The sequence below is a fragment of the Puma concolor genome, chromosome E3 (assembly GCF_028749965.1).
Source record: "Puma concolor isolate L17-30 chromosome E3, mPumCon1.1.hap2, whole genome shotgun sequence".
Lineage (NCBI taxonomy): Eukaryota > Metazoa > Chordata > Mammalia > Carnivora > Felidae > Puma > Puma concolor.
In genome coordinates, this window is record NC_141682.1 from 29,771,226 (window position 1) to 29,796,525 (window position 25,300).

A 25,300-nucleotide genomic window follows, 5' to 3' on the forward strand; every position below is an offset into this window, starting at 1 on the left:
GCAGGGGCGTCTGGGTGGCTCAGTCGGTGAAGCATCTGATGAGGTCATGATCTCACAGTTCATGGGTTCGAGCCCTGCGTCGGACTCTGTGCTGACAGCTCAGAGCCTGGAGCCTGCTTCAGATTCTGTGTGTGTGTGTGTATCTCTCTCTCTCTGCCCCTCCCCAGCCCTCTCTCTCTCAAAAATAAATTTTAAAAAAAAGTTTAAAAATTTAAAAGAAGAGGCAAATACTAAACAGATAAATAGCTATATGCCTGTCCAATGTTAGCAAATGCCCTGAAGAAGAGTAAAAGGGGGCAGAGAATAATGGTGGGTGCTAGGTGCTATTACAGAAAAAGAGCTCCGGGCCGGGATGATATTCCAGCATAGACCAGTAGGGAACATGTATGTGCCACCTTCCTCCATGAACAGCAACAAAAAGACTGAGGGCTTACTGAGGTTCTCAGCGGCATGTGCCAGGACCGAGCTAAGTGCTTTATATCCCATTTAATCCTCACAAACAACCCTGGGAGGCAGGCACTATAATTAAATCTATTTTACAGATATAGAAACTGAGGACAAGTGACATAACCTGCAAGCAGCATGCATAGCCGGGAATTTAAATCAAGTGTAGATGCCTCTATCCACCAAGAAAATGTTCAGTTTGCTTTTTTTTTTTTAACGTTTATTTTTTTTAAAGGTTTGCCAAATTTATATTTTTAATTTTCTTTTTTTTTTACATTTATTTATTTTTGAGAGACAGAGAGAGACAAAGAGTGAGCAGGGGAGGGGCAGAGAGAGGGAGATACAGAATCCGAAGCAGGCTCCAGGATCCCAGCTGTCAGCACAGAGCCCAATGCGGGGCTTGAATGCACGAACTGTGAGATCATAACCTGAGCTGAACTTGGACGCTTAACCGACTGAGCCACCCAGGCGCCCCTAACGTTTATTTATTTTTGAGAAACTGAGAGACAGAGCACGAGCAGGGGAGGGGCAGAGGGAGAGGAAGATACAGAGTCCGAAACAGGCTCCAGGCTCTGCGCTGTCAGCACAGAGCCTGACGTGGGGCTCAAACGTGTAAGCCACGAGATCGTGACCTGAGTCAAGTCGGACGTTTAACTGGACTGAGCCACCCAGGCACCCTTCTCACCCTTCTGTTTGTTTTTGAATCACATACATGTACTACTGTTCCCATTTAAAATTAGTATAAAAGGATCCATGGAAGATTCTGGAGGCAGGGAAATTTTCTTAGAAAGATACAAGAAAAACAAAAGCTAGCAGCTACTACCTCCAGGGGGTAGAGCTGAAGCTGGCGAGAAGACGTTATTCATTTTGTTTTATTATCTTTAGCGCTATTTGTATTTCTCACTCCGTAGGTATTACCTCTAAACCGCTAATAACAAAACGAATTCGCACTTTCAATAAACAAACAGCAACAGCAGGGACTTAAGGGTAGAAATTTCTAAATGCTGAGCTGGGCTCAACGAGAAAGCACGTATTTACTGGGCACCTATAATAACCCCAAGAGACGGGGCGCCTGGGTGGCGCAGTCGGTTAAGCGTCCGACTTCAGCCAGGTCACGATCTCGCGGTCCGTGAGTTCGAGCCCCGCGTCAGGCTCTGGGCTGATGGCTCGGAGCCTGGAGCCTGTTTCTGATTCTGTGTCTCCCTCTCTCTCTGCCCCTCCCCCGTTCATGCTCTCTCTCTCTCTCTGTCCCCAAAATAAATAAAACGTTGAAAAAAAAAATTTTTTTTTAAAAATAACCCCAAGAGCTGAAGGGCCAGGCAGAGTGCTAAGTGTTTTCCAGGCAGGAGTCCATTGAAACCCTTCCAAAGGCAGGACTATTAAACCTTCCCCTTCTCAGACCAGGGGACTCTGAGGCCCCACAGTGGTTATGGAACTTGCTCGGGGCCACAGGGCCGGAAAGAGGCAGAGCCGGGCGCTGAAGTCACACGGTCCGACACTGAGCTCCAACCTCCCGAGCTGCACCACCTCTCAGCCAGGTACTTAGAAGAACTCCAGGGGCTTCCCAGGGGCTTTCCAAGGTCCGTGGCCTCACCGCCCCGCCCGGGGCAGCCTCAAAGGCAACGTTCTCTGAGGCAGGCCACCAACTGTCCTCAGACATCAGGGATTCCGAGTTCATCTGTGTGGGACGGAGAAGCAATGTTCTGACCCAGATGTGGAGATATTCTACAACCGCCCCCACCCACCTACCCAATGTGCGCAGCAAGGGCGATGGCTAAGAAACACGAGGTTGGGCCGACTGGGTCCTAGTCTCTACCTCAGCACAGATGTGCACCCGAGAGCAGGGTTTCTCGGCCTCGGCACTGGTGACATTTGGGGCCAGAAGATTTTTGCCTTGAGGGGGCCATCCTGTGCACCTGAGGATGTTCAGCAGCATCTCTGACCTCTGTCCAAGAGATGCCAGTAAGTGCACAATCACATTTAATCCTGACAGACAACCCTAAGAGGCACGTACTAAACCCCATTCTGTAGACACAGAAACTCAGCTCCCGTATAACCTGAGAGCAAGCATACACAGCCAGGGGGGACCATCAAAGATGTCTCCAGAATTTGCCAAATAACCCCCTGGGGAGGCAAAAAACTGCCCCTACCATCCCAGAGCGGTGGCCTCACCAGGCCTCGGTTTCTTTATCTGTGAAAAGAGAACTCACCGATTAGAGAACCACCAGGAGGGCTAAATGACAGACCCGAAAGGTTCCAGATTTAGTTCCTGGCCAAGAGACCAATCAATAAACCCAAGGGTTATGGAAACCAATTTGACAATAAATTTCATATATTAAAAAAATTTAAAAAATTAAAAAAAATAATAAACCCAAGGGTTGGTTGGTTTCATTCATTCACTCATTCATTCATTCATTGTCTCCATCACACAATGAATATTTATTGAGTACCTACTCTGTACTGAGCTCTGGACTAATCAAGGAGAGTAGGAATAAATCAGGCACAGTCCCTGCCCCCTTAAGACTCACAGTCCACTAGGGGCGCCTGGGTGGCGCAGTCGGTTAAGCGTCCGACTTCAGCCAGGTCACGATCTCGCGGTCCGTGGGTTCGAGCCCCGCGTCAGGCTCTGGGCTGATGGCTCAGAGCCTGGAGCCTGTTTCCGATTCTGTGTCTCCCTCTCTCTCTGCCCCTCCCCCGTTCATGCTCTGTCTCTCTCTGTCCCAAAAATAAATAAACGTTGAAAAAAAAATTAAAAAAAAAAAAAAAAGACTCACAGTCCACTAAAGATAGAAGGTCGCATGAGGCACCTGGAGGGCTCAGTCGGTTGGTTAAGTGTCTGGCTCTTGATTTTTCTTTTTTTTTAATATAATTTATTGCCAGGTTGGCTAACATACAGTGTATACAGTGTGCTCTTGGTTTGGGGGGCAGATTCCCGCGGTTCATTGCTTACGTACAACACCCAGGGCTCATGCCAACAAGTGCCCTCCTCAATGCCCAGTGGCTCTTTTTTTCAACTCGTGTCACGATCTCACCGTTCAGGAGTTTGAGCCCCGCGTCGGGCTCCAGGCTGACGGCACAGAGCCTACTTGGGACTCCCTCTCCCCGCCTCTCTCTCTCTGCCCCTCCCCCACTCGCACACCTGTGCGCCTTCTCTCTCAAAATAAATAAGTAAATATTTTATAAAAGATGTAAGGTCACAAAACATAACTGCGAAGATGAATGCTTGTTACACAGGGAGGGGAAGTGTCAGGGTGAGGTCCGGGAATGGGGCATTTCAACAGAGGAGAGTGCCAGGGTCAGAAAGAGCCAGCCGTGCAAAGATCCAGGGGAAGCACGTCTGAGGCAGAGGGATGGCGGGGGCAAAGGCGTGGGGAAGACGCTGCGTGGGTATCCACCTTTTCAAAATGCAGAAGGGAGGGAGGGAACGAATCGAACGAATTCAAGCGACAGCAGCAAAGACTGGAGACCCTGGAGCCAGAGGCCGGAGTCTGAATCCAGCAGCCACCGCTCACCTGCCCCTTGACCTTCAGAAAATCAGCTCACCTCTCCGGCTCTGGTCTCCTTCACCTGCAAATAGGTCTAATAATGGATGCCGCGCAGACTGCGGGGTTAAGGGTTTAGCTTGCCCAGAGACGCCTCATCAGCTCTGGGCAGCATGGGCTGGGAGCGGTGGGGTGCAGGGCAGGCCGGCCACGAAGCTGGGGCAAACCCCGCGGGACTGAAACTCAGGCTGATAAGAGCACTAATAAGTCATCGCCCGCGGAAAGTACTGACCATGCGCCAGGCACCGTGTTCCTGCTTCAATGTCCATCAGCGGAGCCACACCCTGTAAGGCGCGTCCTGCATTAATTAACCCCATTCCACAGAGGGACACAGAGGCAAACAGAGGGAGGAACACTTGCCGGAAGGTATGTGGGCAGGACCTGGTGGAGCCTGGATTTGAACCCCGACAGGCCGGCTCCAGAGCCCCAGCAAAGGGACGGATGGAGGTGTGCAGGACGCTACTGGGCATCGGCCCCGCCTCGGAAGGGCAGAGGCGAGGCGACCGGTGGCTGACAAAGCCATATCCAGAACCGGTCCAAACGCGACAGGCAGCCGGCACAGGGGTAGCTCTAAGCAGAAGCAAGCTGAGAAAAGGAGCTGCAGGGAGGCCAGCAGTCGGGTGGGGACCTGCTGGGCTTCTGGACATTAATCCTGTTTTCAGAGACAACATGGGGCCTCCGCTTGCCCAGCACAGGCCGGCCAGAGAGACACGGGAGGTCTAAGGCCGCCCTGCCCCGACCCAGCACGAGGCCAGGGCTCCCTGTGGCGGGAGAAGGGCAGCAGGAGCCAGGGTCACGCGGGCAGTGACATCCCCTGCCCGCTGCCAGGCTGAGCTGTAGTCTTTCCTCACTCTCTGACTCACCAGAGCTAAGAATAAAACCTAGAAGTATTAAGGCAGGGGGGAGGGTAGGAGGGCCACATCCAGATCTTAGCCCCGGCACCCGGGAAGGCAGGGCACAGCCCTGCTCAGGCAAGAGCCCCAGATCCCCACTAAATCCTAACACCCAAGGCGCAGAGCTGAACATCTCAGCAAGACAGGGACTGGGGCCACCCGCGAACCCAAGACTCCTGTCTTAAAAGGACAGCCAAAAAGACGACAGAGCCGTGTCCAAATGTCCACGGCGGCAGCAGCCTGTTCTGACCCGCCGTGACCCCGACGCTCCCAAGGACGGGCCCTTCCCTACAAAGCACACATCTGCCCTCACCGTCTCCATCCAGCCCTGACCGTCTTTGTTGACTTTTGTCCCCAGCCACTTCCCCTCCTCTGATCAGACTCTGGAGCTTCACCAAACCCTCCATTTGGTCACGTTCCAGGGACCTGAGCGGGTTCAGGCATGTGCCAGCCAGAGGCATACATCTAAGGACACGGCAGACAACAGGACGGACAGCATGCATCCACTGACTGAGCATTGCTTCCAGATGCTGAGGACCCCGCGATGAACAGCAGAGCAAACGGCCTGCCCTCCTGGAGCGGACAGCCTTGTAAGAAGAGACAGAACAGGGGCGCCTGGGTGGCGCAGTCGGTTAAGCGTCCGACTTCAGCCAGGTCACGATCTCGCGGTCCGTGAGTTCGAGCCCCGCGTCAGGCTTTGAGCTGATGGTTCAGAGCCTGGAGCCTGTTTCCGATTCTGTGTCTCCCTCTCTCTCTGCCCCTCCCCCGTTCATGCTCTGTCTCTCTCTGTCCCAAAAATAAATAAACGTTGAAAAAAAAAAAAAATTTAAGAAGAGACAGAACAGACAAGATAGAAGGAAAAAATATATAGACATAAAAAATACACATAGTGTGCATGTGTGCATGTATTATGATGAAAAGGACTCGGAGAAGTGGCAAGGACTTACTGAGAACGTGTATTTTGGTAATATATTAAAGAAACAAGGGAATAGGCCAAAAGGCCATTTGGGGAAACAGCACGGAAAACAGCTGATGCAAAGGTTCTGAGGTAGGAACACGTGTGCTATTCTGCAGTAATAACAGAGAGGTCAATATGACTCGACAGTAATGGGAAATAAGGTCAGGGAGGAAGCTAGGGGACAGGGAGGGACAGACTGGAGGACTCAGAGGCCACTGCAGGCATTTCTAACTTTTATCCAAGTGAGGTGGGGACCATGGATTTCATGTCATCATCGGATTTATTTGTTTCAGACGGTGGTTCTCAAGCGGGGCAAACTTTCCCCCAGGGGACATCAGACAGTGTTTGGAGACATTTCTGGTGTCACTACTGCCACCATGCTCTGGACATCTTGTGGGCTGCTGAACATCCACAATGCAAGGACGGGCCCACAACACTCACTGAGCCCTCAATGTCAACGGTGCTGGGGCTGAGAAGGAACTCCGCTGAACGCAGTCCCTGCCCTTATCAAGTTTAGACTCCTTGTTCTCCAAACACAACCCTTATCAAGCAGAGTTTCAGCTTCTCACCACGTGACAATCAACCAGGCCTCAGTTTCCACATCTGGACAGTGGGGATACCCATGAAATGAAGCAAATTAGCACGTCATTAAGCACAAGCCGGAGCACGTAGTAGGCACTCAATAAATGTCACCGCTACTACAGGGACTGCGTCCAGATCCACCCCCTGCCTCAACCCTTCCACATTTCCACCAGTTAAATGCAAAGTACCACCATTTCAACAAGGAGCATCTGCATGTTACCGCATACAGCAGGCAACACAGACGGGGCCAGCAGGAAGCAAGGGCTGGTTGTGCCCCCACCAAGCCGCCTCTCCTTCCCGCCTCCAGCCCCGGTGCGGGCTGTGGCCCCCGCCTCCTCACCCTGCCCTGGCGCTGTCCCGAGTCAGCTCAGCCCCAAAGTACCTGCTCTGCCTGCCCGGGGCGCTTTCTGAAGGACGATCCCTGCCTCTCCCATGGGGGAGGTGCTGAGAAAATGCCTTTAAACGAAGCTGAGAACAACAGAAAATACTAACTTCTTTTGTAATTGATTTTAATAGGCAGTACGTGGGGTGGCCTGGGTGGCTCAGCCAGTTAAGCGTCTGACTTTGGCTCAAGTCGTGATCTCACTGTTCGTGAGTTCGAGCCCCACATCGGGCTGTGTGCTGACAGCTCGGAGCCTGGAGCCTGTTTCGGATTCTGTGTCTCCCTCTCTCTCTGCCCCTCCCCTGCTGGCGCTGTCTCTCTCTCTCCCTCTCTCTCTCTCTCTCCCTCTCTCTCTCTCCTCTCTCTCTCTCCAAAATAAACATTAAAAATTTTTTTTAAAAAACAAGTAGTATGTGACTCAAATTTAAATATGTGTGTGCATGCGTGTCAAACGGCAAAAAGTTACTGTTATCTCCCCCACAAGCCCCATCCCGTCCCCTCTTCACAGCCCCATACACCCCTCCCCGTATACAAATCCAACCACACGTGTGAGTTCCTGTGTACCCTCCTGAAATTCTTCAGGCAAATACAGGCAAATACAACATGTTCTTTTTTTTTTTATTATTTATTTTGGGAGAGAGCGAGCGAGCAGGGGAGGGGTAGAGAGAGAGAAGGAGAGAGAGAATCCCAAGCAGGCTCCGTGCTGTCAGCACAGAGCCCAGCGTGGGTCTCTATCTCATGAACCATGAAATCATGACCTGAGCCGAAACCAAGAGTTGGATGCTTGGTTGGATGAGCCACCGAGGTGCCCTACAAATATACATTCTTATTTGTCCTTCTTTGTACCTAAGAAGTATCAGACCAAATATGACGAGTGTATCTTGATGTTTTCATTAAAAAAAAAAAATCTGAATCTTGGAAGCTGGCCTTGTCCTCACCTTTTACTTTCCTCTGGAAGCATCCCCACCCCTCCGCTGAACGGGCGGGACACAGCATATTTACTCAGGCCCCTGATGCCCACCTCTCGGGTTGCTGATCTTTTGCTCTCCCCAACAATGACGCAAGGGCTCCCCTTAGAAGTTACTCCTTGGGGCGCCTGGGTGGCGCAGTCGGTTAAGCGTCCGACTTCAGCCAGGTCACGATCTCGCGGTCCGTGGGTTTGAGCCCCGCGTCGGGCTCTGGGCTGATGGCTCAGAGCCTGGAGCCTGTTTCCGATTCTGTGTCTCCCTCTCTCTCTGCCCCTCCCCCGTTCATGCTCTGTCTCTCTCTGTCCCAAAAAATAAATAAATGTTGGAAAAAAAAAAAAAGAAGTTACTCCTCAAGTGAAGAAAATACAGAAGGCCTGACCTGAAGGCCAACGGCTTCGCTTAATTGCTACTAAGCCTCACGGGCAGAACACAAATTACACCGGCTTAAGTATGATAACCTGCAGCTACACAACGAGAATTAAAAAAATGATGACAGGGGCGCCTGGGTGGCGCAGTCGGTTGAGCGTCCGACTTCAGCCAGGTCACGATCTCACGGTCCATGAGTTCGAGCCCCGTGTCGGGCTCTGGGCTGATGGCTCAGAGCCTGGAGCCTGTCTCCGATTCTGTGTCTCCCTCTCTCTCTGCCCCTCCCCCATTCATGCTCTGTCTCTCTCTGTCCCAAAAATAAATAAAAAACGTTGAAAAAAAAAATTTAAAAAAAAAAAAAAAAAATGATGACAAATGTTGACCTGGTCATCCCCATGGGAATTCAATCTGTACAACATCACAAAGTAAATCCAACGTAAACGCAATTCCGATCCTCGAGAGAGATGGGCGTGTCACATTCACTAGAGCATCACTCACAACAGGCAAGACATGGAAACAACCTCAAAGCTCACTGGCGGATGAAGGGATAAAGGAAGGTGGTGTATACCTATGTAATGGAAATATCATCCAGACATTAAAAAAGAAGGGAATTCAGAGAGCGAGGGAGGCAAACCATAAGAGACTCTTAAATACAGAGAACAAACGGAGGGTTGATGGGGGTGGGGGGATGGGGAAGAGGGGAAAAAGGGTGATGGGCACTGAGGAGGGCACTTGTTGGCATGAGCCCTGGTGTTGTATGTTAAGCGATGAATCACGGGAATCTACCCCCGAAACCAAGAGCACACTGTATACTCTTGACAATAAATTATATAAAAAAATATAAATTTTTTTATATAGCCAACTTGACAATAAATTATATTTTTAAAAAAAAGGAAGAAAGAAAAGAAAACCACTAACTCAAAAAAAAAAAAAAAAAACCAAAGGAAATCTTGCCATGTGCGACAACGTGGATGGACCTCGAAGGCATTATGCCAAGTGAAATGAAGCAGAGAACAACAAATACTGTATGTTCTCATTTTACATGTGGAATCTAAAAGAACTGAACTGAGGGCTCCTGGCTGGCTCAGTCGGTGGAGCGTGTGACTCTTAATCTTGGGGGTCATGAGTTTGAGCCTCCGTCGGGTGTCGACATTACCAAAAAAATAAAATAAAAATAAGCTTTAAAAAATAGAAATTAAAAAGACTAGGGGGTAGGGGAAACAGGGAACTGTGGGTCAAAGGGCATAAACTTCCAGTTATAAGATGACGAATTAGCTCCGGGAACCTAACGTACAACATGGTGATCACAGTTAGCAATTACTGTGTTGTATACTTGAAAGCGGTCAGGAGAGCAGATCTCAGGAATTATAGGTGGAGGTCAAGGTAATAATGGGAGGGAATGGAGGTGCTAAGTAACCTAACTGCATAATCACTTCACAACACACGGGTTTAGCAAACCATCCTGTCCTATACACCTGAGCTTTACATATGTTACACATCGATACCTCAATAAAGCTGGGGGTGGGGGGGGGAATCACTTAAATGCAGGAGTGTGCATTCCTGGCGGTTTATAGCTCTACAAATATTATCTAATGTCTGATTTTTAACAAAGTAACAGAAACCGCAGCGTCCAATACACTAACTACCAGCCTCACGGGGCTACTGAGCACTTGAAATGAGGCTGGACCAAACTGGGATGTGCTATAAAACTAAAACACTTAGTATGGGAGCACATGGGTGGCTCAGGTTAAGCGTCTGACTCTTGGTTTCAGCTCAGGTCATGATCTCACAGTTCATGAGATCGAGCCCCACATTGGGCTCTGCACTCACGGCATAAAACCTGCTTGGGATTCTCTCTACCTCCTCTCCCTCTCTCTCTCTCTTTCTGTCCCACCCCCCCACCCCACACCTCTCAAAATAAATATTAAAAAAAAAAAAAGACTCAGTACAAACAAAATGCAAAATACCTCATTAGTTACATGTTGAAATTCCAACATGTTGCATATATGGAGTTAAATAAAATATATACTTAAAATCATTTCACCTGTTTTTTATTATTTTTTTGTAATGTGGCAACCAGACAAAACTCCATACATGGCCTGCATTCTTTTTCTATCGTATGGTGCTGGTCCAAATAATAGAAGATAGGGGATTGTTCAATTCATTCCACACCTGGCAAGTATTTATTTACCTAGGCTCCTAACTGGTTGCTGGCCTCCCCTCTGGGCCACCCTTCACCCCACAGCCAAAGGGATAGCTTCAAACCGTAACCAGATCCTGACACACTCTGCCTGAAGCTCCTCACTATGCCTATGGCCACCCTATGCCTCAGGACCTTTGCACGGTCTGTTCCCCTGGCCTGGAGCTCTTCTCCCCTCGCTGCCCTGGCTTCAACTCAGAGGCAGCCTTCAGGCCTCAGGAGAAGCAGCCCGCCGTCCTTCCTGCCCATGCCCTGTCAATCACATCTTAACTTCCTAATGGAACTCTGTACATTTCCTGTAGAGCACCCACCCTACGGTCACTAAATATTTCTTTCGGATATTATTTATTTGATGTTCTACTTACCATCTTAACACCGTATGTGATATGTGTTATGGAGTATGCAATATAGTATACATTACATGTAATACACGTAACTACGAAAAAACATACAAATTGCCGTTTGCACAGGTCAAGAGTTGGCAAACTACAGCCCGTGTACCAAATCTGACCCTCTGCCGGCTTCGTCCCCAAACTAGGAAAGGATTTCACATTTTTAAATATGAAACGTAAAACAGATGGGTTGCTAGGGCACCTGGGTGGCTCAGTCGGTTAAGCGTCCGACTTCAGCTCAGGTCATGATCTCACGGTTTGTGGGTTCAAGCCCCGCTTCGGGCTCTGTGCTGACAGCTCAGAGCCTGGAGCCTGCTTCGGATTCTGTCTCCCTCCCTCTCTGCCCCTCCCCTGCTCATGCTCTGTCTCTCTCTGTCTCAAAAATAAATTTAAAAAAAAAATTAAAAAAATAAAAAATAATTTTTTTTTTAATTTTTATTAAAAAAAAAAAAACAAAAACAAAACCAGATGGGTTGCCTGCTGCTAAGAGTAGTCATTTGATTTTGCCTTGGCCCACAAAGCCTAACCTCTTTACCACCTGGCTCTTTCCAGAAAAAGTTTGCCAACCCAGGAGGGAGGTCAAAAAACACCAAAGGTCGGCAATTTCCTAGGATCTGATGCTACTTACTCCAAACATTACTTTGCCAGATCTGCCCTCCCCTTAGGCTGTCAGGTCTGTGGGGACAGTGAATGCCCAGGTAGCAGCCCTGGACTTTTCACCCCCGACCTGCCCCAGGCCCAGACACATGGCAGGTGCTCAGAAGCACCCAAGGAGTCTATGAACCAGAACCCAGAGTGAGTCTCAGCAAACTGAAAGTTAAGAGGGGACGCCCGGGCGGCTCAGTAGGTTAAGTGTCTGACTCTTGATTTCCGCTCAGGTCACGATCTCAAGGTTCGTGGATGGAGCCCCGCGTCAGGCTCTGTGCTCGACGCGGAGCCTGCTTGGGGTTCTCCCTTTCCCTCTCTCTCTGCCCCTCTCCCGCTCACACACACTCTCTCAAAACAAATGTAGAATTTTTTTTAAAAACCGTACACGGGATGTGGCCAGCATTTGAGCCATCACAGCAGGCACACACGGGGCTGGGTCTGAAGGACACAAAGATAAATAATGTTCCAAAAATCAACCGTGATGATGGATGCACACCTCTGTGGCTGTCCTAGAAGCCACCAAATCGTGTGCTTTAAATGCACGAATCATATGGTATGTGAACCGTATCTCAATAAAGCTGTTAAAAAATATATATATATATATATATATATATATATATATATATATATATGAGGAAGACCCAGGGTCATTTTAACTATGTCATTTCTCACTTCACACGGTGTCTTTAGAACCTAACATCCCCCTCAGAAACTACTAAGGACACACAGACCCGACTTCATCACCTCACTAAGAAGACACGTCATCTAGATGGGACTCGTTTGCATTTGTTAAAAATATATATATTTGAATGCAATGTGACTTCCCACTGCTATGCTGCTTCTAACTAGATTACATGTGCCCTTAACCTGAGATTTCTCACCCTTGGCACAGCTCACCTCTGGAGCCGGCTAATTCTGCTGTGAGGCTGTCCTGTGCATGGCGGGAGGTCCGGCTGCATCCCTGGCCTCGACTCCCCAGATGCCAGGAGCATCCTCCCCCCGCAAACCATGACAACAAAAACTCTCTAGAAAGTGTCAGTATCCGCTTGGGGGAGGGGGGCACAATCACTCCAGTGGAGACCCATTGTCTTAACATTGTTTCCAGAGGGCCCCACCCCCACCACCAATACCTACTGACTCCAAAGACCAACCACCTGCCTGTCCATTCATTCAACACATACTGAGCCCTGCTTCATAACAGGAGTTGAACCACAACACCCACCTTTGTATCCTGCCCTCAAATAGCTTAGAATCTTATCCAGGAAGTGGGGTGGGTACATAAATAGCTGTGACAAAAGATTTTAAAAGCACTGAGTGTCATTGAAGAGGTGCACATAAATGACACGAGACCTCCGGAGCAGAGAGAGGGGTTAATTCACAAAGCAAAGAGGAAGAAAACTCAGCTTCCTCATGCTCACAGCAGGGACCACACCTGCCTCTGAGAGTCATTATGAACATTAAATCTACACATTGCCTGATTTCGCTTTCATCCCCAAATGGGTACTCTTGCTCCCATTCTGTAGAGAAAGCAACTGAGGCACAGAAAGGCAAAGCAACTTGCCCAAGGTAGCACAGCCTGCAGGTGAAAGTAGCAGATGTCAACCCAGGCAGGCGGGCTCATGGCCGCATGTGCTGCCTCCTTGAGAAGTCAAGCATGGGGACAATAAATGGGCACCTGGTGACCAGTCTATTAGTGGAAATTAGTGTCACTGTTGTTTCCCCTTGGGAGCTCAGAGCGGGTTTCCTGAAGGAGGTAAAACCTAAGGGGGCAAACATGCCAAGAAACAGGCCATTGTGGAGACAGGGCGCCGGTGTTTCAGGGGGGCACAGAGCAGCATCCAAGAGAGTCACCAGACAAGCTTCGGGTGGGCATGCCCATCAAGTAATAGAACAAAGTGCCAGGAGGGGACTGGGCAACCGAAAGGGCTCAGAGAACAGGCCAAGGACTGAGCGAGGGACGCAAAGGAAAAACCAAAGCTCCGTTCGGGATTCCCACCAAGAAAGTGCCGTGTCACCCACGTGTTGCAAAAGCTCCCAGACATTGTGAAACTGTGAAACCGAGAGCCCAAGTCTCAAGTGCAGCCCCAAAACAGGAACTGGCGAAGCCACCGTCATCCCCCAAAACTGCCCTGGAGCCACTCCGGCCCCGGCCCCCCTGCCCCAGAGTACGTGAGCTGGCCCACCTGCCAATCCCAAGGTCCCTCAACTCCACACACAAATCCAAGCTACGTGCTCCTGGTCTGTGGCAGACAGCGTCCCAGTGGAGATGGGCCCCAGGGAGCAGGCAGTGTTGAAGGAGGACCACGACACGGGGGTCACGAGCATGGGCTCTGGTGCAGAGCCCCAGGCTCGACACCTACAACACGACTTCCTGGCTGTGTGCCCGTAAGGAAGTCAATCCACCTCTCTGACTTTTGGGCACCCACCTCTCACCAGATGGCGCCCACCTCTCACTCAATCCTCAATGTTAGAGGAGGGGGTCGCTGTGGGGGCTGAGTTTGCTGCTGGCATTTCTACATTATTCCTGCCGCATCACCATCATCGAGTGACAACAGCAGCTCAGAATGCCAGAATGCCAAAGCCCCCCCAAGGGACTGTTATCCTGTCCTGCTACGGGATCAGCCGGGGTCATCTGGCACAGCCTGTTGGAAAAGACGCAACCTGCCGCAGTCCTACCCTACCACTGACCTGGAAGCATCCACAATAGCTATTTTATTTTTTTTTTTTAATTTTTATTTTTTTTTATTTTTTAAAAAAAAATTTTTTTTTCAATGTTTATTTATTTTTGGGACAGAGAGAAACAGAGCATGAACGGGGGAGGGGCAGAGAGAGAGGGAGACACAGAATCGGAAACCGGCTCCAGGCTCCGAGCCATCAGCCCAGAGCCTGACGCGGGGCTCGAACTCACGGACCGCGAGATCGTGACCTGGCTGAAGTCGGACGCTCAGCCGACTGCGCCACCCAGGCGCCCCCACAATAGCTATTTTAAAACAGGCCACTAGGGACACTCCCATCACAGCGCAGGACGGTGCCACGCCTCGGAGCCTAGACTCTGGGCCAAAGGGCCATGGGTCCATCCTGGCTCTGTTACCTCTGAGCTGTGTGACCTTAAGCAAGGCACATAACCTCTGTGGGCCTCAGGTGCCCCATCTGGACGATAATCAGTCTATCAGACCTGACAGGGCCTTTTGAGGATTAAATGGAAAGCATTCTGAAGAGCGCCTGGGGCTGGCCTCCACTTGAGCCCGTGACACGGCGCCCCAGCCTCTGCCGCTCTGGCTGCGAAGGCCTCTCACCGCTCCCCCAGCTCCCCCAGCTTTTCCGTACCGGCTCTGTCCTGGGCCTGGAATGTTCCAGGTCCGGTCAGGGCTGCCTCAGCTGCCAACTGGTGGACAGAGGTCTCACCCATCGAAAGTGCCCGTCTCCGCCATAACTCACTACAACCGCAACGTGCATTTCCCCCAGCACCCCCGTCTTTATGTTCCTGTAGCACGAGGCAGAGGTTGCCAGCCAGATTCCGGGCATGAATCTGGTTCTGCCATCCGCTAGCTGAGTGACTTCACTTCTCTTGGCCTTTGTTTTCCCATCCGTAAGTTCTCAGGGTCTCTTTCCCTCCTACCTGTCATCTCCCCAAAGCAGGACCTCGTCCTAATTCACCTGCACAGAGTGGGCACTCATCAAATGCTTGTTCAACAAACGAAAGAAGGGGTGAATCAATCTATCTGAAGAGCAACCCAGAAACATGTGAGGAAAACCCAGAGACTCCGTGGCCTGCTGTGACCCAATAATCCCCGCTATGGGCACGGGTCCAAAGGAAGTAACTCCAAGAGCAAGAAAAGGCGCCATCTGTACATGCTGGCCCGTTCACAGCCAAAACCAGGAAGCTCCCAGGCACGCGAGACCTAAGCAAAGGGGGCCAGAGGATCCTGCGGAAAATGACCCAGTTGTCATGACCCAAAGCGAGGGGCCAGCCCCAGGCCTGGAGAGGCCATCAGTAAAGAGGGGTTAGCCCTGGCACCCTGGGCTTCATGCTCTCTGCCCAAGAACTAAGGCAGACGCAATGCCTAAGAGCAGGATCAGGGGTTAGGGGAGGGTTCCAATCAAGGAAAGGGGGAAGGGGGTGGGGGTATCTTTTTTGCCAGAGAGGTTTACATACCATCAGAGCACATCCTTACACAGCGCAGGCACAGCCTAGGGCACTGGGCACATCTCAGTTTGTCTAATCCCTCAAACAAACCTATGAGGACACCAGTACCATTACTGTTCTCTGTGTTACAGATGCAGCAACTGAGGCACAAAGTATAAAGGTCTCCTGACCTGAGCCAAGAAGGCCATGTTACCCAGAGAACCAGAAGTTAACAGTGGCTAACTTGAGGGCGGGGGGGGGGGGGGGGGGGGGAGGGCCAACCTAGAATCACATCACCGTCCGGTACGTCCTCCATCTCTGGGTCCTCCCAGATCCTCCGGATTTCCCTTTGGACCAGAGCAGGGACTGCTGTGTGATGATGAAGATGGCCACGGTAACAATGACAACGGATCAGCAATAGTAACAATAACACCACTTAGTAACGGGAGGAGCACATTCGTCCTACTTCAATTGTTTGAATTTTACAATGCTATGAGGTAGGCACAGCTATTATCTCCATTTTGTGCATGAGAAAACGGAAGCACAGAGAGGTGAAGCGACCTGTCCAAGGTCACACAGCAAGCAGCAGAACCAGGGTCTAAGCGGAAGCCACACGGGCAACCTGCACTGTTCTGTCCCTCTAGACATCTTCACATCCGTGGCCTCCGTGAGACAGGGAGGCTGCGTGTTTCATTGACCACATACATATTCCCGGGCATCAGACCTACGGCAATAGAAGGATTAATACACACAAGAGGGAAGAAGGGAGGGAGGTACAGGAAGTTATCATAATGCATCGATTCTAAAACCCAGGTTTCAGGGGCGCCTGGGTGGCTCAGTCGCTCGAGCGTCCAACTTTGGCTCAGCTCATGATCTCGTGGTCCATGAGCTCGAGCCTTACATGGGGCTCACTGCTGTCAGTGCAGAGCCTGCTTAGGATCCTCTGTCCCCCATCTCAACTCCTCCCCCGTTTACACTCTCCCAAAAATAAAACATAAAAAAAAAATTTTTTTTAAATAATAAAGTAAAACCCGGATTTCTTCACACTTTACTGTGATACCCGTTTCTCACGCTCGGTGCCCCCTTCAACCTCTGCCGGCCGTGTCTTCACAGCAAGGCATCTCTGAAATGGGGATCCTCGTCACCGCTGCCTATCTTTTGGATTCGATGACATGTGGTGCAGCCCGGACCCTTTTCTAATCTAACTAATCTTTAGGGATGGCAAGAGGCTTCTCCCTAAGTTTCGAGAAATCAAGAAGGAAAAATGGGGGTGCCTAGGTGCCTCAGTCTGTTTAGTGTCCAACTTCGTCTTGGGTCACGATCTCACGATCCCTGAGTTCAAGCCCCGTGTCGGGCTCTGTGCTGACAGCTCAGAGGCTAGACCCTGCTTTGGATTCTTTGTCCTCCCTGTCACTCATGCTCTGTCTGACTCTGTCTCTCAAAAAGAAATAAATATTAAAAAGAAGAAGAAGAAGGAGGAGGAGGAGGAGGAGAAGGAAAAATGAAAAACGCCCTTACTGCTTGGCCAAGCGCACCCTAAGGGAGAGCCGGCAGTCAGCCCGACCCCACCACCTCACTACTGCTCCATAACAACGCCATTAACTCTCACGGAGGGGGCGTAATTGTCGAGCTACCTGGCCGGGCCAGCTGGGGCAAAGCTGCCAACCGCTGATCTGACCATGCCCACCTGCCAGCTGCCTGCCTGTCTCCACAGTTCCTTCCCCAGGCCAGGCTGTCTGTGCCAAACCCAGGCAGAGGGGAGGCAGTAAAACCAATCTGACAAACCACAGCCCTTTCCAATGGGGCATGGTCACCAACAGGCCCCATAAGAGAAATCCTCTTGCAAGCAGAGTATTCTTCCCAAAACACGGCACTCGAGTAGGATTTGCCTGGCGAAACGGTTATGAATTTCAAGCACCTCAGGGTCCACAGGCTCCCTTCTCTCCAGTTTCTTTTTATTTTTTATTATTTACTTTTGAGAGAGAGAGACAGAGACAGAGCATGAGCAGGGCCTCCCCTGCTCAGAGAGGGAGACACAGAATCCGAAGCAGGTTCCAGCCTCTGAGCTGTCAGCACAGAGCCCGACGCGGGGCTCAAACTCAGGAACCACGAGATCATGACCTGAGCCGAAAGTGGATGCTCAACCGACTGAGCCACCCGGGCACCCCCTTTTCCCCAATTTCTGTAAGGTGCTGGGAGGGGGTGTTAGGCAATAGTATCCTGAATTCACATCCACAGGTAAACTACAGCACAGCTATTTTTATTGGAGATCCGACATTAGGTGTGGGCACAGACCTGAAAATCACTAGCAGGCTACAACTAGAAACTGTCACAGTCCCCAGTCACCCAGAAGAAGAACTGCACAGAGTTAGCGGACTAGCAGACCGCTGCTGTACCCAAAAGCTGGCAGCATGTGGACTGAGCCAAGGCGAGGGCTTCTCAACCTCAGCACTAGTGACATCTGGGCCCCGATCGTTCTTTGTTATAAGGAGAGGAGGGCCTTCCCTGTACATCGTATTACATCAGCAGTGTCCACCCACTAGATGCCAGATGCCCTCCCTCCAGTTAGAACAACCAAAAATGTTTCCAGATGTTGACAAATGTCCCTCATGGGGTAAAATCACCAGGCGGCAAGAACTGCGGGTGTAGGCAGTTTGCAGAACACCCTACTCTTTCCTATGAGTAACGACCTAGTTAAGAGCCATTTGGTAAATACGCGACCATGGCCACCCTGTGACTTCACATGTATAATCAAGTAATAGGCAGCTTGAGTTTAGGATGAATTTATTTGGCTTAAAAAAAATGAATTAGTTTAAAGGAAAGAAGTCATTAAGCACAGGGCAGACACTACTGGTGGGCTAGCCTCTCCCAACTCCCTTCTCCCACTAAAAGACTGAAAAACCAAATGCTCACTTTCCCCATCCACCTTGTACCAAGAAGCGGCCAAGCCCAGGGCAAGGACATCCAGGAAATCCTCAGAGACCGTCGACTCAATGGGGCCAGGCCAGGGGTGAGAGTCCAGCCCCAAAAGCACTGAACTTCAGAGGTTCCGTCTCCTGCACGGGGTGCCTAAGAGGGTCCAAGACGTGCCCCTCCAACACCCACCCACTCAAGGCTGGCTTTGCATTTTCCCTAGGAGCTCCCGGTAGAGAGGCTAAAAAACAACGCCAGGACCAACTGCTTTAAGAGGCAACAATTACTGGCAAATTACTTAATTAGGTTCATGATGGCATTTCATCAAGTAAAATATGCTCATTAAAAATGGGTCACATCCAAGATGTACTAGTGAGTGAAAACAAAAAATAAAGAATGTGTTTTTACAGATCATCCTTTTTTATTTTTTAATTTTATTTATTTTGAGAGAGAGAGAGAGAGAGAGAGAGAGAGACAGAGCACGAGCAGGAGAGGGGCAGAGAGAGAGAGGGAGAGAATCCGAAGAAGGCTCCAGGCTTCCAGCTGTCAGCACAGAGCCCAAAGCAGGGCTGGAATCCAAGAACCATGAGATCATGACTTGAGCTAAAGTTGGATGCTTGATCAACTGAGCCACCCAGGTGCCCCCCCACTTCCTTGTGTTCAAAAGATACTGTATATGTTTAGCATCCGTGGTGAAAACAGACTGATTTGAAAGTTAAAACACCAATCTACCAATATGAGATTATCTCCAGAGAGTGCAGTTATGGAAGATTTTCTTTTGACTGTACTCGTCTCTGAACTGTTTCATTTTATACTGTAGCTCTTATAATATCAGACCAAGACGAGAGGAAAAGAAAAAGTCCCTTTAAATAATCCAATCACTGCCATGTTTGCAAAAAACCTAGAACTGTCCAAGTATGTGAATGTCAGCTGCACTCAAAGTCATCTCAACCTGCTTTCCCTTGTTCATCAGTGATTTAAATACTCAAGCACATCTTCTGATTCTTAACCGATAGAGAAAACCACGGGAAAAATGAATTTCCCCACACATTAGCTGATACGCGACACCTCGGCATGCCTCTCCCAGACCTGGGAACCCACCCCGCCCCCCAGACACCCTGTAACAACTGGGCCAATTCACTTGAATTGTCTCAGACGCTGGGGGCAGGGGTCTGAATCCCTGGGGTCAGGCTGGGCTCTGTTCCAACTCTGCCAAGGCCTGTGTGGGGCCGGAGGCCACAAGGAGATGATCCACCAGAAGAGAATCACCACACCCGAAATCCCCCCTCCACTGCCCTCCATGCTCTACCGCTGTCCCTCCCCTATTGTCCAGCCGCCTCCTCCATAACCACAGCTGGCGTCTGCTCGCCCTCTGCCAAGCGCTCTGTACACGGCACCTCCTCCTCACAACTGTGTCAGATAAGCAACGTGATCGTGATCCCCACTTTACAGCTGAGGAAACTGAGGCTCCCAGAAGTTAAGGAACTGGCTCAGGGTCACATGCTGGGCAGTGGCACGACGGATTTTCAAACTCAGGCTCCTGAATCTGGCCTCCTGACCCCACCCATGTTCTTCCCTCGCTTTCTCTGGAACTGCACTTTCTTGGCCGAAGCAGCCCCGTGCCTTCAGCCGCCAATGCTCGTACCTCCCCGCCCAGTACCCCCTTTGAAAAGAAAGAGGCTCTGACTCAGGGCTGAGCCCTTTCTCCAACCCCTCCCCCACGAAGTATGCAAGTGCACTGGAGGTGAGCAGCCCATGGCCCACCCAGACCCCAGGGATCTCCATGGCACAAAAGTAAAAGCCGAGAGAGAGCCCCCATGACAATACAAAAGCAGTCCTCGCGGAGTCTGATCATCTACCATGTGTCTTTTTTCCTTGACCTTGACTTAGTAACTTAATGATCCTGAGGAAGATGGCTTATCAAAGGGCTCCTAGATAATCTAACCAACTTATTTAGTTATTTATTCAGTTGATTACCAACCAAATTGCTTAGTCACCTTCCCAGCATCTGCAGCTCCAAGTTCCGCCTGGGCCACTGGCCTCCAGTCTATCAGGTTGACTGGAGGGACCGGAGAAGACACTGTCACTTATACGTACCTATCATCTGCCCATAGTAATAAAAACAATAATGGGGATCGTTAGACCCTGCTAGAATGGCAAATTAACTCAACCCCTTTTAAAAAACAAGGCTCTAGGGGCACCTGGGTGGCTCAGTCAGTTAAGCATCTGTTCATCTCAGCTCAGGTCATGATCTCACAGTTTGTGACACGGAGTCCCACACCAGGCTCCGTGCTGACAGTCGCAGAGCCTGCTTGAGATTCTCTCTCCCTCTGTCTCTGCCCCTCCCCTGCTTGGACGTACTCTCTCTCAAAATAAAGAAAGAGGGGCCGCCTGGGTGGTGCAGTCGGTTAAGTGTCCGACTTCAGCCAGGTCACGATCTCGCGGTCCGGGAGTTCGAGCCCCGCGTCGGGCTCTGGGCTGATGGCTCAGGGCCTGGAGCCTGTTTCCGATTCTGTGTCTCCCTCTCTCTCTGCCCCTCCCCCATTCATGCTCTGTCTCTCTCTGTCCCAAAAATAAATAAAAACGTTGAAAAAAAAATTTTTTTTTAAAAATAAACAAAGAAATAAACATTTAAGAAAAAGTCTCTAGCTAGACTGAAATCTTTTCAAATGTTCTAAGATACTCACTCCACCCCTGAGAATAAGTTCTAAAAGTCAACAGGCACTATCCACGTGACACTGTTACAATGTTTTCTTTAAAAGAAAAAAAAAAAAGAGAGACAGCAATCTAAAGGTCAAACCACAGGTAGTAATTATATAAATTATAGTTCACCAATACAAGGAACAACTGCTTCCACGTTGTATAATTTAAAAAGTTACACAGGACCGTGGGAAAATCCTGACAACAGCAAATGAAAAACATAAGACTGAAAATAATACGCACTGGCCACACGCGACCTTGGAAACTGCACACAAACCTGGACGAGAATCAGATGGTAACCCACCAGTAAACAAACAGTGGCCTGTGGGAAAATACCTGTGGCTCACCTAAGGGGCAAACTCCCAATATATCAAGAGCTCCTGCAAATCAACAGGAAAAAGACAAAACACACACTCACGGAAAAGAACACGCCTATCACTGGGAAATATACTGCTGGATGCTCAGCTTCTGACCTAAAGGGAAATGCAAACACCAATAAGGCATTTTTTAACCCATCAAACTAACAAACTTGTTTATGCCCAGTGCTTGGGATGATGCAAAGAAACAGGAATTCTCATTCACCGTCAGTGGCAATGGACTTGCTACATTTTCCTTTCTGGAAAATAACCAGCTGATACCTATTTTAAAAATTTTACAGGGGGCGCCTGGGTGGCTCAGTCGGTTGGGCGTCCGACTTCGGCTCAGGTCATGATCTCGCAGTCCATTGAGTTCGAGCCCCGTGTCGGGCTCTGTGCTGACAGCTCAGAGCCTGGAGCCTGTTTCAGATTCTGTGTCTCCCTCTCTCTCTGACCTTCCCCCATTCATGCTCTGTCTCTCTCTGTCTCAAAAATGAATAAACGTTAAAAAAAAAAAATTAAAAATTTTACAGAATTCTGACCCATGTACAAGGATGCTTACTGGAGCACTGTTCACAGGAAAGAAAAATGGAAAATCATGCAAGCAGTGGTTACTAATAGGGAAGTGACTGAGTTAATTATAACAAAACTGCAAGCTGGAATATTAAATAATTATGAATATTATATATTATATTAAATATCATTATGTTAGGGGTGCCTGGGTGGCTCAGTCAGTTAAGTGTCTGACTCTTGACTTGGGCTCAGGTCATGATCTGTTTGCGGGTTCAAGTCCCACATCGCGCTCTACACACACAACGTGGAACCTGCCTGAGATTCTCTCCTCCCCACCCCTGACCCCTCCCCAGCTCCTGCACCTGCACACATGCTCTCAAAAATAATATTTTAAAAATATATTATGTAATACGTAAAGAGTATTATATAAATTCTACGTATTGACATGTATCATGTTAAGTGGAATTAAAAAGCAGAGTGGGGCGTCTGGGTGGTTGAGTAGTACATGTGACTCTTGATCTCAGGGTCGTGAGCTTACGCCCCACGTTGGGCATGGAGCCCACCTGAAAAAATCTTTTAAATAAACAATAAAATAAAAATCCCTATGATGACTGCGTTGTAACAAAAAGTGTCGCTCTTGTAAGTCACGCAACGGACGAAACCAGAAAGCTTACGTGTGAAAAATTAAATCGAGTTGCATCAGCATGATGGGACTCTCAAACTTTGCATGTCGTTCAACTGTTGACATAGATGCACTTTTGAAATGACAGAGAAGGGGCGCCTGGGTGGCTCAGTCGGTTGAGCGTCTGACTTCGGCTCAGGTCATGATCTCGCAGTCCGTGGGTTCGAGCCCCGCGTCGGGCTCTGTGCTGACAGCTCAGAGCCTGGAGCCGGTTTCGGATTCTGTGTCTCCCTCTCTCTGACCCTCCCCTGTTCATGCTCTGTCTCTCCCTGTCTCAAAAATAAATAAAACATTAAAAAAAAAAAAAAGAAAAGAAATGACAGAGAAGGCAAAGAATTTTAAAATTCAACCATATATATTTCTTTAATGGGAGCAAAACCAAGCACTCTCCAGACAGAACTCCTTAGAATGTACGGTTTAACGCAGCTGGACAAAAACGCTCTCCTGTAGGAGGGAAGCAACGTGAACCTGGTCAAGGTCCAGCTTGCTTCCTCGCCTCATCAGGCCAGCAACACAACGGGTGCTTAATAAATGCTGCTGGGTGGTGGGTCCATGAGTGCACAGCGGCCACTAGGCGATCAGAACTATCAAATTTTCAAAGCACAGGTCCCCTCATTCCAGCCATTCCTCAGGGAGGAACTTATTCTGCTGAGTCATTTACATCTCCTCGCATGCAAAGATGAGTGCCCGGGAATGCTCCAGGCAGGACTGTTTATCATGCCAAAATTCTGGAACGAAGACCCACAGAGACAAAGGTGGGGCGGAGGTGAGTACCAGGCACAGTCATGTGACAGAAAAATGTATGGCTTTTAAAGAAGTGCTATTTCCTTTTTCTTTCCATCTGCAGGGACTTAACGTGGAAAAAAAAAATTGACACTGCTATTTTTTTAATCGTTATTTAATTTATTTTGAGAAAGACAGGGAGAGAGAGAATCCCAAGCAGGGTCCTTGTGGTCAACACAGAGCCCCATGCAGGGCTCGCTCTCACATATGTGAGATCACGACCTGAGCTGAAATCAGGAGTCACACTTAACTGACTGAGCCACCCAGGCGCCCCAATTTTGGCTTTTAAGTGAAGGGAGCAAAATACAGAACATTATTTAGAATACAAACCCACCTAGGGAGGAACAAAAGATATCCATACTCCCTCACCCTTTCATACATATTTGCGTATGCTTGGCATTTTTTCTAGGATGCCCAAGAAACTCTATCATCAATGGCCACCTCTGAGAAAAGGAGGGGGAAGAACTAAACATCTGCTTTCCCGCTGTAGAGACTATTCACATTTTTAAAAATAATAGCACAATCAAAACAGTTACCACCCAAGATCTTCACGCTATCAGCCAGATCAATTGAACATCTAGTTTCTTTTTTTGTTTTTTTTTTTGTTTTTTTAAATTTTTTTTTTCAACGTTTATTTATTTTTGGGACAGAGAGAGACAGAGCATGAACGGGGGAGGGGCAGAGAGAGAGGGAGACACAGAATCGGAAACAGGCTCCAGGCTCTGAGCCATCAGCCCAGAGCCCGACGCAGGGCTCGAACTCACGGACCGCGAGATCGTGACCTGGCTGAAGTCGGACGCTTAACTGACTGCGCCACCCAGGCGCCCCTGAACATGTAGTTTTAAAAGAGTTTTCCTTGGGGCGCCTAGCTGCCTCAGGTGGAAAAGCATGCAACTCTTGATCTCAGGGTTGTGAGTTCCAGCCGCATGGTGGGTGCAGAAATTACTTAGAAATAAAACTGAAATAAATAAATAAATAAATAAATAAATAAATAAATAAATAAATAAATAAATAAATAAATAAATAAAGGAAAAAGAGTAAGAGTTTCTTAGCAATTTAAAGAGAGTCATCTTAACTGGTCAGGAAACGCCTTTGGAAGAGAATCAAGGGCAGCTGGGAGTGGGGAATCCCAACTCGGTCTGACCCTGAAGGGTTTTCAACTGTGCTTCGAAAACAGGAGACTCATAAAAAATATACATTGAATTTCACTATAAAAACCCGAGACTCGTTCCCACCTAAATGGATCAGAGGCCCATGCCTCTGCAAGTATTGCTGTTTCCTCGCCAAGCTTCCTCTTTGGAATTTTCAGGCCCTGATTATTAGCCCAAGCCATTTTATTAGTGCTTTATGCCTATTTGCAGGATGCTGCGGCCAAGAGTTTTATGAGATGGGCTCTGTAGTTCTGTGGAGTTAAACTCTGTAATACTCTGACCGCTCCAGGCACCCCAGGGTCTTTGCACTTGGGAGTTCTCATTACCTAATACTTCCTCCCCCTAGTCCTCTCATGGCCAGCTTTGCCGTTCAGATCACAGGTCAAATGTTACCTCCTCTGCAAGGCTGTCCCTGGGTATCCCTCTATCACAGCTCGCACGCCATGCCAGGTCCTCTGGTTTCTGTCCTTGTGGCACTTATCACGCCCCAGAATTATTGTGGTTATTCCTAGTGTAAGCTCCATGAGCATATGCACCTCATCTCCTTTGTTTGGGGCTGCACTTCCAGCGCCCTCCCCACAACAGGGCCGCAGACACACAGATGTTCAGTTAACAAGGCTAAATCAATGAACGAATCGGAAACAGTTGTAGGAAGAACAAGAGATGAAATCCAGTGTTGGGACACCCTGGGGGCTCAGTCG

General features: G+C 49.2%; 1 protein-coding gene across 4 annotated transcripts in view; it reads right to left on the minus strand.

Moving 5' to 3' along the window:
* Window positions 1-25,300, minus strand: part of ABCC1 (ATP binding cassette subfamily C member 1 (ABCC1 blood group)) — a 141,926-nt gene that overhangs the window by 109,007 nt on the left and 7,619 nt on the right. The window contains exon 1 of one of the 4 annotated variants that reach the window (XM_086693000.1): window positions 3,988-4,625. The exons of the other annotated variants lie outside the window; for them this stretch is intronic. The gene's annotated coding sequence lies outside the window, so the exon portion shown is untranslated. Of the gene's footprint in view, window positions 1-3,987; window positions 4,626-25,300 lie in introns of those variants that run through there. 4 annotated transcript variants of the gene reach the window in all.